Source organism: Panthera uncia, chromosome E3, assembly GCF_023721935.1.
Source record: "Panthera uncia isolate 11264 chromosome E3, Puncia_PCG_1.0, whole genome shotgun sequence".
Classification (NCBI taxonomy): Eukaryota; Metazoa; Chordata; class Mammalia; order Carnivora; family Felidae; genus Panthera; species Panthera uncia.
The window spans coordinates 18,037,735-18,051,536 of record NC_064815.1 but is presented as its reverse complement, the minus strand read 5'-3'; the positions used below and the strand labels follow the sequence as shown (position 1 = coordinate 18,051,536).

Sequence of the window (13,802 nt, the reverse complement as noted above, 5' to 3'; positions counted from 1 at the left end):
GAGGAGAGGAAGGTGTTCATACATGAGAAGCCCATTGATTGCTGTCTGAACCACTTGTATCCTGCAAAACACTGCAGGATAAAACAGACTGTAGAGACGACTTCAATTTTTTTGTTCTGTTGTCAAAGTACGACCCCAGTTTCTGGCTAAATAAATTCAAGGATCAATAGAGAAAAGGGCTAGCATCAGATCCATTTTTATACCCTATTTGAAGCATCATCATTCAATAGAAAGCCAACTGAGCACAGAACTGCTCTGTGGAGATTCAAACATAAATATACTTGGTCTGAGTTAGCCTCTGGAAGCCACCCAGCATCATGCTGGTGCTAAACCCAGCACAGCCATTGACTTGGGTTTAGCCACCAGCTCTGCTTTCTACTAGCTGTGTGACTTTGAGCAAGTTAACTTACCTCTATAACTACTCATTTTCCTAATAATTATTAAAACATAAAACATAAAACAGTCAATTATTTTATTAGCAAAAATAGGTTTATTCAACAATAGCAGAGAATTGCAGTTTGGTATATAGAAGCTATGGCAAAACCACAGGCAAGTCCAACAAACAAAGGAGAGGAATTTTATTTTATAGAAAAGAAAGAAGAAGCTGGGAGGGGTTATTTTGAATGAAAGTCCACTGGAGAGAAGCAAGAGTTCAGGATGATGACCATTTCTCATTGGCTGAATTGCAGGGGTGATCAATTTCTTGTAGGTGATGCAGTACACATCTTTCTCTGTTGGGGCCTATAATTTATCATTCTTTCCTGTTGAAGAGTCTTCTGTTGGGATCTATAATTAACAATTCTTCCTTGATGTTGAATGGTACAGCTCCTTCTTCTCTCTGCTTTAGTGAGATTTACTTTTATTAATTTTCACATAATTGGAAATCATATTACTTACTCATAGTGGATATTTGTTGTTTTAGTCCACTCAGTACCTAAGTACCATTCTTCCCTCCTTTTGCTAATAGCCAGTTTCCTTTTGACCAGTTAACTCTCCACCATTGTATAAATTTCTTGGTGATACAGTAAGTCCATGTATGTTAAGGTGACACCCTCCCTTAACTAAATGAGTAGCCTCTTAACCAGAGTAAGATCAAATGGACTCTCTATTTTTTTTTAACGTTTATTTATTTTGAAGGTTTTTTTTCTGAGAGAGAAAGAGTGTGCAAGTGAGCAAGGAGCAGAGAGAGAGAGAAGTGGGGCTCATCCAGGGCTTGTGTTCACTTGAAGTGGGACTCGAGCTCACGTGAAGCAGGGCTTGAGCTTACTGGATGTGGAATTCGAATCATGAACTGTGAGATCATAACCTGAGCTGAAATCAGATGCTTAACAACTGAGCCACTCGGGTGCCCCTATTTTTTTATTTTGAAACAGAGAGTGAGTGAGAGCATGCATAAGCAGGGTAGGAATAGAGAGAGAAGGAGAGAGGGAAGCCCAAGCAGGCTCTCCAACTCGGAGCTTGAACCATGAGATCATGACTTGAGCTGAAATCAAGAGGTGGACACCTAACCAACTGAGCCACACAGGCACCCTGGACTCTCTACTTTTAATATGAATTTTGAGCACAGTGATGCAAAGTCATAAAATTAATATTTGGTTTCTTCCTCTCCTGTCAGGACTGCCAACGCAATGGTTCTTGTCCTCTCTGAGTCTGCTTTCCTTCCATCCTATGAGCCACCAGTAAATTCCATTTTTTACCTGTTAGCCAGAGTCTGTTTTCCCAATAGTCCCTAAGTGATGCACTACTTAACAACAACAACAAAGTTGTAAGGATTAAATAATGTATGTGATAAGCTTAGCACAGTGCCTGGCATGTAGGATGTACCCAACCAATGGTAATTTGTATTGGTTGAGGCTGAGGTTCCACTGCTATAACAAAGACCCCAAAAATCACAAAGCTTTAAGCCAGACTGCCTTATTGACAGTCCAGGGAAGTTAGAGTATCCACAGTATTGGAGAGCCAGGCTCTTTCTAGCAGTTTGTTCTGTTATCCCAAGGTATGTCCTCATCCACCTCATCAAAGATGGCCTACCACCATGTCCACCTTCCCACTGGCAGGAAAAATAGAGGATATGGTGAGTGTGCCTCTTTCCTTTAAGGGTATGACCTAAGAGCTGCACATATCATTTCCCCTTCCATCTCACTGGCCAGAGCTTAACCACATGGTTACACATAGCTGCAAAGGAGGTTGGGAAATGTAGTCTTTACTCCAAGTAATCATATGCCTAGCTAAAATTTGATAGGGGCACTTGTACCCCAATGTTTATAGCAGCACTCTCAACAATAGCCAAATTGTGGAAAGCGCCTAAATGTCCATCAACGGACGAATGGATAAAGAAATTGTGGTTTATATACACGATGGAGTACTATGTGGCAATGAGAAAGAATGAAATATGGCCCTTTGTAGCAACATGGATGGAACTGGAGAGTGTTATGCTAAGTGAAATAAGCCATACAGAGAAAGACAGATACCATATGTTTTCACTCTTATGTGGATCCTGAGAAACTTAACAGAAGACCATGGGGGAGGGGAAGGAAAAAAAAGAAAAAAAAGAGGTTAGAGTGGGAGAGAGAGCCAAAGCATAAGAGACTCTTAAAAACTGAGAACAAACTGAGGGTTGATGGAGGGTGGGAGGGAGGGGAGGGGAGGTGATGGGCACTGAAGAGGGCATCTTTTGGGATGAGCACTGGGTGTTGTATGGAAACTATTTTGACAATAAATTTCATATAATAAAAAATAAAAAAATAAAGATTAATAAAAAAATAAAAATAAATAAAAATAAAAATCACTATCGCTTACTGATCAGAAAAAAATAAAATAAAATTTGGAGTTGAATTTTTAAAGAAGAACAAAATAGATACCAGGAGACAACCAGCTCTCTCTGCCATATTATCATTACCATTACACTGGACATCCTCTGGTTAGAACATCTTGTACAGTTTGACAAATAACTTGATCTTGTATCATTACTGTCACATTCAGCTTCAGGGTCTCCATATTCAGGGCTTTACAGACATTGAGATTTGGGGAAAGTCTGTATGTATAAGATTCTTCCTCCAGAAAAGTTACGTGCAGCTTAAATAAGACCAAGAAACAGGAAGATGGAGACTTCATGGTTCCAAATAAACACGTATTAGGGAATAGGCTAATCCTAGAGAGGCAAAATGAGTTGTGCATTTCCCCCTCCAAGGGACTCCTCAGCAGGGAAGGACCCATAGTAAAGCTAAATATCACACCAAAGAACACCTTAAACCTCAGATCACGAAAACCATGAGCAAGGGAGAAGACTAGGGGCAGCCTGCACCAGAGTGATTAGGAGGTGACTACAATAGCCAGCCAGGCATGTAAGGAACCCTCTGTCATCTCTCCAATTTTTTTCTCCCAGTGTCTCACCTTGGAGCTACAATTAGAAGAGGAAAGAGGTGGGGAGCCTGATTGGTTCAGTTGGTTAAGCAGCTGACTCAATTTTGGCTCAGATCAGATCTTACAGTCATGAGATCAAGTCCTGCATCAGGCTCTGTACTGGGCGTGGAGCCTAAGATTCTCTCTCTCTCCCTCTCCCTCTGCCCCTCTTTGCTCTCTCTCTCTCTCTGCTTTTTTTATTTAAATTCAAGTTAGTTAACATATATGTAATATTGGTTTCAGGAGTAGAATTTAGTGATTCATCACTTACATATAATACCCCGTGCTCATCCCAACAAATGCCCTCCTTAATGCCCATTACCCATTTAGCCCACCCCCCCACCCACCTCCCCTCCAGCCACCTTCAGTTTGTTCTCTGTATTTAAGAGCCTCTCATGGTTTGCCTCCCTCTCTGTTTTTATCTTATTTTTCCTTCCCTTCCCCTATGTTCACCTGCTTTAATGTGTTTCTTAAATTCCATATATGGGTGAAATCATATGGTATTTGTCTTTCTCTGACTTATTTCATTTAGCATAATACACTCTAGTTTCATCCACATTGCTGCAAATGGCAAGATTTCATTCTTTTTGATCACCAAGTAATATTCCATTGTGTACATATACTACTTCTTTATCCCTTCAGCAGTTGGTGGACATTTGGGCTCTTTGCATAATTTGGTTATTGTTGATAGCACTTCTATAAACATTGGGTTGCATGTGCCCCTTTGGATCAGCATTTTTGTATCCTTTGGTTAAATACCTAGTAGTGCAATTGCTGGGTCATGGGATAGTTCTACTTTTAATTTTTTGAGGAACATCCATACTGTTTTCCAGAGTGGCTGCACCAGTTTGCATTCTCACCAACAGTGCATCCTTTCCCCACATAGTCACCAACATCTGTTGTTTCCTGAGTTGTTGACTTTAACCATTATGACAAGATGGTAACCCTGTGGTTTTGATTTGTGTTTCCCTGATGATGAGTGATGAGTGATGTTGAGCATCTTTTCATGTGTCTGTTAGCCATCTGGGTATCTTCTTTGGCAAAGTGTCTGTTCATGTCTTTTGCCCATTTCTTCACTGTATTATTTGGTTTTGGGGTGTTGAGTCTGATAAGTTCTTTATAGATTTTGGATACTAACCCTTTATCGGATATGTCATTTACAAATATCTTCTCCCATTTCGTCAGTTGCTTTTTAGTTTTGTTGATTGTTTCCTTTGCTGTGCAGAAGCTTTTTATCTTGATGAGGTCCCAATAGTTCATTTTTTTTTTTTATTTCTCTTGCCTCCAGAGACATGTCTAGTAAGAAGTTGCTGCCAACTGGTGAAGCCACTCTGGAAAACAGTATGGAGGTTCCTCAAAAAATTAAAAGTAGAACTATCCCACAACCCAGCAATTGCACTACTACATATTTATCCAAAGGATACAAAAATGCTGATCCAAAGGGGCACAGAGAGGGAGGCAAACCATAAGAGACTCTTAAAGGTCGAAGAGGTTGTTGCCTGTTTTCTCCTGTAGGATTTTGATGGTTTCCTTTGTCACATGTAGGTCTCTCATCCATTTTTAATTTTTGTGTATGGTGTAAGAAAGTGGTCCAGGTTCATTCTTCTGTATGTCGCTGTCCAGTTTTCCCAACACCATTTGCTGAAAAGACTATCTTGTTTCCATTGGATAATCTTTCTAGCTGGCCATACATTTGCGGGTCCATTTCTGGGTTCTATATTCTGTTGCATTGATCTATGTGCTGCCTTTCTAGCAGTCCTATACTGTCTTAATGATTACAGCTTTGGAATACAGCTTGAAGTCTGGAATTGTGATGTCTCCAGCTTTGGTTTTGTTGCTCAGGATTGCTTTGTCTATTCAGGGTCCTTCTGGTTCCATACAAATTGTAGGATTGTTTGTTCTAGCTCTGTGAAGAATGCTGGTGTTATTTTGTTAGGGATTGCATTGAATGTATAGACTGTTTCAGGTAGTATCAGCATTTTAACAACATGTGTTCTTCCAATCCATGAGCATGGGATATTTTTCCATTTCTTTGTGTCTTCAATTTCTTTTATAAGCTTTCTGTAGTTTTCAGCATACAGATCTTTTATCTTATGTTTTTTGGTGTAATTGTAAATAGTATCAATTCCTTGATTTCTCTTTCTGCTGCTTCATTATTGATATATAGAAATGCAACTGATTTCTGTACATTCATTTTATATCCTGCAATTTCGCTGAATTTTTGTATCAGTTCTAGCAGTTTTTTGGTGGAGTCTTTTGGGTTTTCCACATAGACTATTATGTCATCTGCAAATATGCCCTCTCTCTGTCTAAAAAATAAATTAATTTAAAAAAATTTAAGGGGCGCCTGGGTGGCTCAGTCGGTTAAGCGGCCGACTTCGGCTCAGGTCATGATCTTGCGGTCAGTGAGTTCGAGCCCCGCGTCGGGCTCTGTGCTGACAGCTCAGAGCCTGGAGCCTATTTCGGATTCTGTGTCTCCCTCTCTCTGACCCTCCCCCGTTCATGCTCTGTCTCTCTCTGTCTCAAAAATAAATAAACGTTAAAAAAAATTAAAAAAAAAATTTAAGAAGAGGAAAGAGAAGAAAGAAGAATGAAAGAGTAGATCACACCCCTGTCACTGTAGTCCTTGAGCTAGAAATATACCTTATATGGTGTAGTGAATATATACACATATATTGTATGTGTACAATATGGCTCTATCCCAGGACCCAACACTATATTTTGCTGGGTCTCAGGAAATGTTGTTTAGATGAACCACATCACAGTTTAATTTTGTATTGGACACTTGTGGTTGCCTCCCCAGCATCCAATTTCCATCTTCCCAGCAACTCTTTTTTTCTTAGTTTTTATTTAAATTTCAGTTAATTAACATACTGTGTAATATTAGTTTCTGGTGTACAATATAGTGATCAAACAATTCCAACATCACCCAGTGCTCATCACAAGTGCACTCCTTAATCCCCGTCATCCGTGTAACCTTCCCAGCATCCAATTTCCTCTTCCCAGCAACTCTTAATATCCATTTAGAGAACTATGTGACGTAAGGTTCTCTCCAGCTCCAAGGGTGGAGCATATGAACTAAACTAAGCCAATCTTTATATTCCATACCCCTCACTTCAGCAAATGGTTTAAGTGTGAGCATGTGACCTAAGCCAGACTCATCAAAGTGGATCTGAGGACAAAGAGTTTTTTCTCTTTCCAGTGTAATATAAAACTTGGAACCACTGCAGACATTTTGGTACCATTAAGAAATTCCACTTGTGGATAAAGCAACACAGCATAGAAACAGAGCCAGATGCCTCCTGAAAATGTGAAACTCTGGATCAAACCACATCTGAAATTCTCTCTATCTCTGAACTATCCAGTTGCATGAGCCAGTAAATTATTTTTATTGCTTAAGTCATTGTGAGTAGAATTTTTTATTTGCAACTGTAAGTATCCCAACTAATACAGAGATATTAAGTTTTACATAGTGGAAGAATATCCAAGCTGGCATATGATACAAACTAACAGTTTCCAAATGTCAGCCTAACACAAGTTAAACAATGGGATGTATGTAAATCTATGTGAATTTTAAAATAGGCCAAAGAAAAAGCAGAGAACGTTTGGAGCTTATTTAAATGTGTTGGATACCTTGCTGACAAATTTAGATAAGAAGAGACAGTTCAACCCTCTAGAGGTGCCTTCTTTAAAATCTTTCAATATTTCCTACCACCAACTGTTAAAAGCCAACTCCTTAGCCCCTGATAATTTAGTACATAGGTAACTTTCAGCCTCATTCCTAACCATTTACATAACCCAAGCTCACTGCATCAGTTACATTTAGCATGCCATATGTGGTAGCCAGCATTCGAGATGTCTCCTAATGATTTTCCTCTCTTAATATTCACACCCCGTCCATATTGAATTATGGCTGGCCTGGGTAACTAATAAAATGCAAAAGAAGTGAAGGTGTGTGGCTTCCAAGGCATTTAAGCTTCTGCCTTAGTCCCTTGGATTGCTAGCTCTGGACTCTGGAGGAAGCCACCCACCATGCTGTGAAGACATTTAAGCTACCCTGTAAAGAGGCCCTGATGGGGAAGAACTGAGGTCTCCCATCAATAGCCAATACCAACTCACCTTCTATGTGAGTGAGCTACTTTGGAAATAGATCCTTCAACACCAGTCAAGCTTTCAGATATCTGCAGCCCTGGCTAACATCTGACCACAACGTCATGAGAGACACTAAGAACTGCTCAGTCACACAATCCCCAATTTCCTGACCCACATAAATCATGGAATAAATCATTATTTTGGGGGGGGGGGATTTAAAAAGCTTTTATTTTTTAGAGCGGTTTTAAGTTGACAGCAAAATTGATAGGAAGATAGAAAGATTTCCCATACATCTCCTATCTGTACATGAGTATAGCCTCCTCCATTATCAGCATCTTCCACCAAAGTGATATATTTGATGCCTCCATAGATTTGTACTTTCCAAAATGTCATAGAGCTGGGATTATACAGTATGTAACCTTTTCAGACTGGCTTCTTTCACTTAATAACAAATGTTTAAGAAAACTTCATGTGTTTTCATGATTTGATAGTTCATTTCTTTTTAGCACTGAATAATATTCCATTGTCTGGGTGTACCACAGTTTATTTATCCATTCACCTACTGAAGGATATCTCAGTTGTTTCCAAGTTTTGACAGCTATGAATAAAGCTGCTATAAGCATCCATGTTCAGGGTTTTGTGTGGACATAAGCTTTCAGTTCCTTTGGTTAAGTATCAAGAAGCATGATTGCTGCATTGTATGGTAAAGTATATTTAATTTTGTAAGAAACCACCAAACTGTCTTCCAAAGTGGCTGGGCCATTTTGCATGTCCACCAGCAATGATTAAGCCACTCAGTTTGGAGTCATTTATTTGGAAGCTTTATGTAACTACAACCTACCATTGAACATATGTAGAATGCCTTCCTTCTGCCTCTCTTTGTTATCCCTATTAACTCTTACTTCTAGAAACTTGCTAGAAACTCCTCCAAAGGTCAATCAAACTGTCACCTCTTCTGAGAAGCTTGCCCTGATTTCCCTATTCAGACCCAGGCTCTCTTGTTCACAGCTCTATTAGCAGTTCTTACACTGTATTCTCATTAAGTGTTTATGAGATTATTTCTCCCACTATAGCTTATTGAAGGCAACAATTTTTTTTACATTTTTAAGAAGTATTTTAATTGTATTTTATATGTACATGTGTGTGTATCATTAGACATAATTCACATAAGATAAGAACTAAAGCTATCTTCCCAAGAAGTATTTGCTGATTGCATTTCCTTGGCAAAGAATCTAGAAAGTAGTGATTTTTAGAAATATTGAAATATGAGCAAGTAAAATTTTTTTCTACTTTATGATTATTATTATTTGAGAGAGAGAGACAGACAGAGAGAGTCCCAAGCAAGCTCCACACTCCACGTGGAGCTCTACTTGGGACTGGATCCCAGGACTCTGGGATCATGATCTGAGCAGAAATAAAGATTCTCCCCCTCTGGCCCTCCCCAGCTCGCTTGGGCTCTCTTTTTCTCTCTCAAAATGAATAAATAAACATTTTTTTAAAAAGAAAAAAAGATTTGTTTTCATTTCATAGCACTCCAGGAGAAGACTCATCACTGAGACCTTTGTACAAAAGAGCTATAGACAGACAGCAGTAATACCAGCTGCTTTATGTTGATGTCTCTATTGGTTGGATTTTAATTCCTTAAATTCTTTAAAATTCTTAATGACTTTTTAAAATGTTTATTTTGGGAAAGAGAGAGAATCCCAAGCAGGCTCCCTGTGGTCACCGCAGAGCCCAACACGGGGCTCAATCCCACTAACCATGAGATCATGACCCAAGAAGGCAACAATTTTTAATTATCCAAATGTATATACTCAGGACTAAGCATGGTACATGACACATTAAATAGAGCTTAGCAAATGTTGATTGAATAAATAATAACTGAAACTTCAATTCAGGATAAGACAAAGAATGTTGCAAATAAGGAGTAAGAAAAAAGGAAACAGTAAGGAAAAGTACCAAAGATATTGTTGTAGAACTGGTCTCACTCTTAACTCTTTAGCTCACACTGAAAACTCCTTTCCTGGGTCATAAAAATGTCAATGAAGCCTAGATAAGCTGTAGTGGGTGGTTCCATAGTGTCTTCTGCTCTCAAAAAAATTAGTCTGCAGATATAAAAGTGTAAGAACCATTGCAACAGAGAACTGGAGCAATAATGTGGCCAAAAGCTGAATGCCCGGAACAATGTGGGGGGAGGGAAGGAGGCTAAATTTTGACAGCATATAGAAAGGAGGAACATCTGGTTTCAGACACTTCCTGCTCACAAACAGAACAAAAAGAAGTGTGGTTTAACAAGGGGTCCAAAATAAATATATAGATAAAAATAAGAATAAAATGGGGTCCACTAGTGATGCTAGAAAAGCCATAGCTCCAAGTCTTCTTCCAGAATCTTGATAATGAAAGTTATTTTAAGAGTATAGAACACAAAGGTCTTAGAGGTAAAGCACTGAGTCTAGAAACAAACTGGAATTTGAGAAGAAGTTGGAATAATGTCCATTTAGAACCTGGAAGGGAGAGGTGAATCTTGGAAAGATTTAGAAAGTAGAAAAGGTAGAACAAGTTCAGATTTAGTTATAGACATGGAATGAACTGATTGATCTGAATTAATAGGCAGCATTAATAGACATATATTAAAGATTAATTTTCAGAAATAGAATATAGTTTTTTAAACACTGAAGCACATTTTACAAAAACCATTCCAATTTTATGCCACAAAAGAGCAGAAATAATGCCCTATTCTCTGATCATGATACATTAAGGTAAAAATAGAAAATACCAAAAATAGAAAAATGCCAAATTCTGAAAATTGAGCATTTTAATAACATAGGACAAATAGTGAACACATATTATAATAACACATTATATTTTAAAATAATAATAATAAAACACCAATTACTACCAACATTGATTGTTTATTCTGTGCCAGTTCTAAGTGTGTTAACTCTTCCAATCTTCATAGAAATCTTATGAAGAAGATATTATAACCCCCATTTTAGAGATTAAGAAACTGAAGCACATAAAAGTTATATATAATTATATACCAAGTTTTTTGCAACAGTGCTTATGTCTGTCGGGATGCTTTGGACTACAAATAACGGAGATACAAATTCAAACCTTAACCAGTGTATCATATCACAGAACAAAACCAGAGGTGGGTTCCAGAGTTGGGTACTCAGCAGCTCAGTGGCATTATTAAGAACTCAATGGGGCGCCTGGGTGGCTCAGTTGGTTGAGCGTCTGACTTCGGCTCAGGTCATGATCTCTTGGTCTGTGAGTTCGAGCCCCGCATCGGGCCCTGTGCTGCCAGCTTAGAGCGTGGAGCCTGCTTCGGATTCTCTGTCTCCCTCTCGTTCTCTGCCCCTCCCCCGCTCATGCTCTGTCTCTGTCTCTCTCTGTGTCAAAAATAAATAAACATTAAAAAAAAAAAAAAAGAACTTCAGTGATTCCAGGGTGCCTGGCTGTCTCAGTTAATAGAACATATGACTCTTGATCTCAGGACCATGATAACAAGCCCCATGTTGGATGTCGAAATTATTTAAAAAGTTAGAATAATGATAAAGTTTTAAAATCTTCCTCAACCTTAAAATAAATAAAAATAAAAGTGTAAAAACAAGAACCCAGTGATTTCATGTCATTTTATTTTAATTCCATGGTTATGTTAAACTGAATTATTCTCAAGTTTTCCTCTTTACAAGGATTCCCCTTGCTTCCTCTTTTCCATGTGTATATGAGGCTCATTTGCCTAAAGTGTTTAGCTTCCTCAATATCTACTGCTACAGGTTTTGTTTTGTTTTGTTTTGTTAGTTTATTTTCAGAAAGAGAGCAAAAGGACAGGATCTGAAGTGGGCTCTGCGCTGGCAGCAGCAAGCTTGATGTAGGGCTCGAACTCACAAACCGTGAGATCATGACCTGAGCCGAAGTCAGACACCCAATTGACTGAGCCACACAGGAACCCATCTACTGCTACATTTTTTAGCTTCTTGCTAAACCCTTACAACTGAATCCATGAATTCCTCATTCATTCATGTGTTCATTAAAATTCAGTATCGTGTATTAAGCAACTATTATGTGCCAAACATTAGAGATCTAGAAGTAAGCAAAACATGGAAAATCCCTGCCCTCCTAGACCTTATGTTCTACAGTTGACCCTTGAACAATACACAGGTTGGGGCACTGACTGCCATGCACTCAAAAATCCATGTATAACTTTTCACTTCCCAAAAACTTAATTAGTAATAGCCTACTGTTGACCAGAGGCCTTACTGACAACATAAACAGTCAATTAATACATATTTTGTATGTTATTTGTATTATATACTGTATTCTTACAATACAGTAAACTAGAGAAAATAAAATATTACTAAGAAAATCATAAGGAAGAGGAAATACATTTACAGTACCATATGTATATTTACTGAAAAAAATCTGGGTGTAAGTGGACCCATGTAATTCAAACCTGTGTTGTTCAAGGGTCAGTTGTAGTTGGGGAGTGTAGCAGACACTGTCAGCTCCCTATCCTCAAATCCCTCAGATGCTAACACCCTTCAAACCCACTGGGCAACTTCCAGAAGGCTGCTAGGGCTGCAACCCATTAAGCTGGAAGTGCAGAGAAGTTAATGCCCACCTCACCCCAAAAGCAGCTCTCAACCAATAACTTTCAGAAGTTGGTATATAAATGCCCTCGGTCCTTCATATCTTACGTGGCATAATTCTGAGGTATGTTTTTCATTGTTTCCCAGCATTTCCCCTCTGGATTAAGGTCCAGTCACCCACTAAGGTAACTGACTTAATGCACCCTGTGTACAAAGTTTCAGTTATACAGGATGAATAAATTCTGGAGATTTAATGTACAATAAAGTGAGTATAGTTAATAATACTATATTGTATACTTGAAATCTGCTAAGAGAGTAAATCTTAAATGTTCTCACCACACACACACAAAGATAACTGTGAGGGGTACTCAGTAAGAACAGCATGTGGCTCTTGATCTCAGGGTAATGGTTTGAGTCCTACATTGGGTGTAGAGATTACTTAAATAAGTAAACTTTAGGGGTGCCTGGGTGGCTCAGTTGGTTGGGCATCTGCTTTCAGCTCAGGTCATGATCTCGCAGTTCATGGGTTTGAGCCCCATGTCAGGCTCTCTCTCTCTCCCCTCTCTCTGCCCCTACCCTGCTTGCACTATCTCTCTCTCAAAATAAATAAATAAACTTAAAAAAAATTTTTTTAATAAAAAATAAAAATAAAAATAAACTTAAAAAAGATGACTATGTGAGATGATGAAAATGTTAATTAGCTTGAATGTGATAATCATTTCACAATATACACATATATAAAAGCATCTGTACACTATAAATATATACAATTTTTATTTCTCAATTATACCTCAATAAAGCTGGAGGAAAAAAATCTTAATGTACCCTTTATTATCTGCCTTTCCTCTATGACCCTCTGCGAGTAATCCTTACACCTTTCAAACAAACTCCCTTACCCAAATCTTTCCTCAGGGTCTGCTTCTGGAAGAACACAACACAAGGTAGATACAGATGATAAAATAAAAAAATAAAAAATAAAAAACTGCTTCAAGGAAGTCCAATGTCCAGGGTGTGAAATGCAGCTGAGACATAAAGATGAAAAAGAAATGCGCCCATCAGATTTAGCAACACAAACCTGACCTTGACAAAGGTCACTGCAGAGCCGTGGGGCATGTGGAAACCAGACTGCTGTGGCTTGAAGAAACAAAACAAAGTAACTATGGTCTCCACACCAGGAAGAGGAAGCAGTGATGGCCTTGGGCATGTGGCCAGGGAAGACAGGGAGATAGATGAGATGCACAGACCACTGAATAGAGTATCTACCTCTAGGACATGTCTGGACGTACCCAAGAGATTTAGACAACTCACAAAGAGGTTAGTAACTGAATTAATAGTAACCACTAAGAAAACAAAGAAAAGAAAAAAGACGATTATTACCTATAGAGAAAACAAAAGTTACACAAGAGAGAAAAACAAATCAGAACATTAGATGGCTTGGCCGTGAATAACATGTACACCATCATAATAGATAACAAAGTCGTCAATTTAATCAAAAATAAAGCTTTCACTGTATTGGGAGCATAGAAGAGAGGAGTGGTAAAACAGGAGAAAGCCCACCTTCCATAGCAGGAAATCCTAATAGGTCATGCCTAAAAGTTGAGTAGTCACTTTATATGGATGTTGCTTACAGTTACGAAAATAAATGCCAAAATTATCAAAAGTGATGGCTTGAGGTGGGGGGGGGGGGGGGGGGGGTGGGGGTGGAGGGGACCAAAG

The 13,802-nt window shown here is 38.6% G+C and overlaps 1 long non-coding RNA gene across 1 annotated transcript; it reads right to left on the bottom strand.

Annotated features, from left to right (window-relative positions):
* Positions 1-774: 774 nt before the first annotated feature.
* LOC125928123 (uncharacterized) lies at positions 775-13,483 on the bottom strand. The gene is made up of 2 exons (XR_007459564.1): positions 12,983-13,483; positions 775-841 (listed from the first exon to the last, which is right to left on the bottom strand). It is a non-coding gene; the product is annotated as an uncharacterized LOC125928123 (long non-coding RNA).
* Between the last annotated feature and the right edge of the window lie 319 nt (positions 13,484-13,802).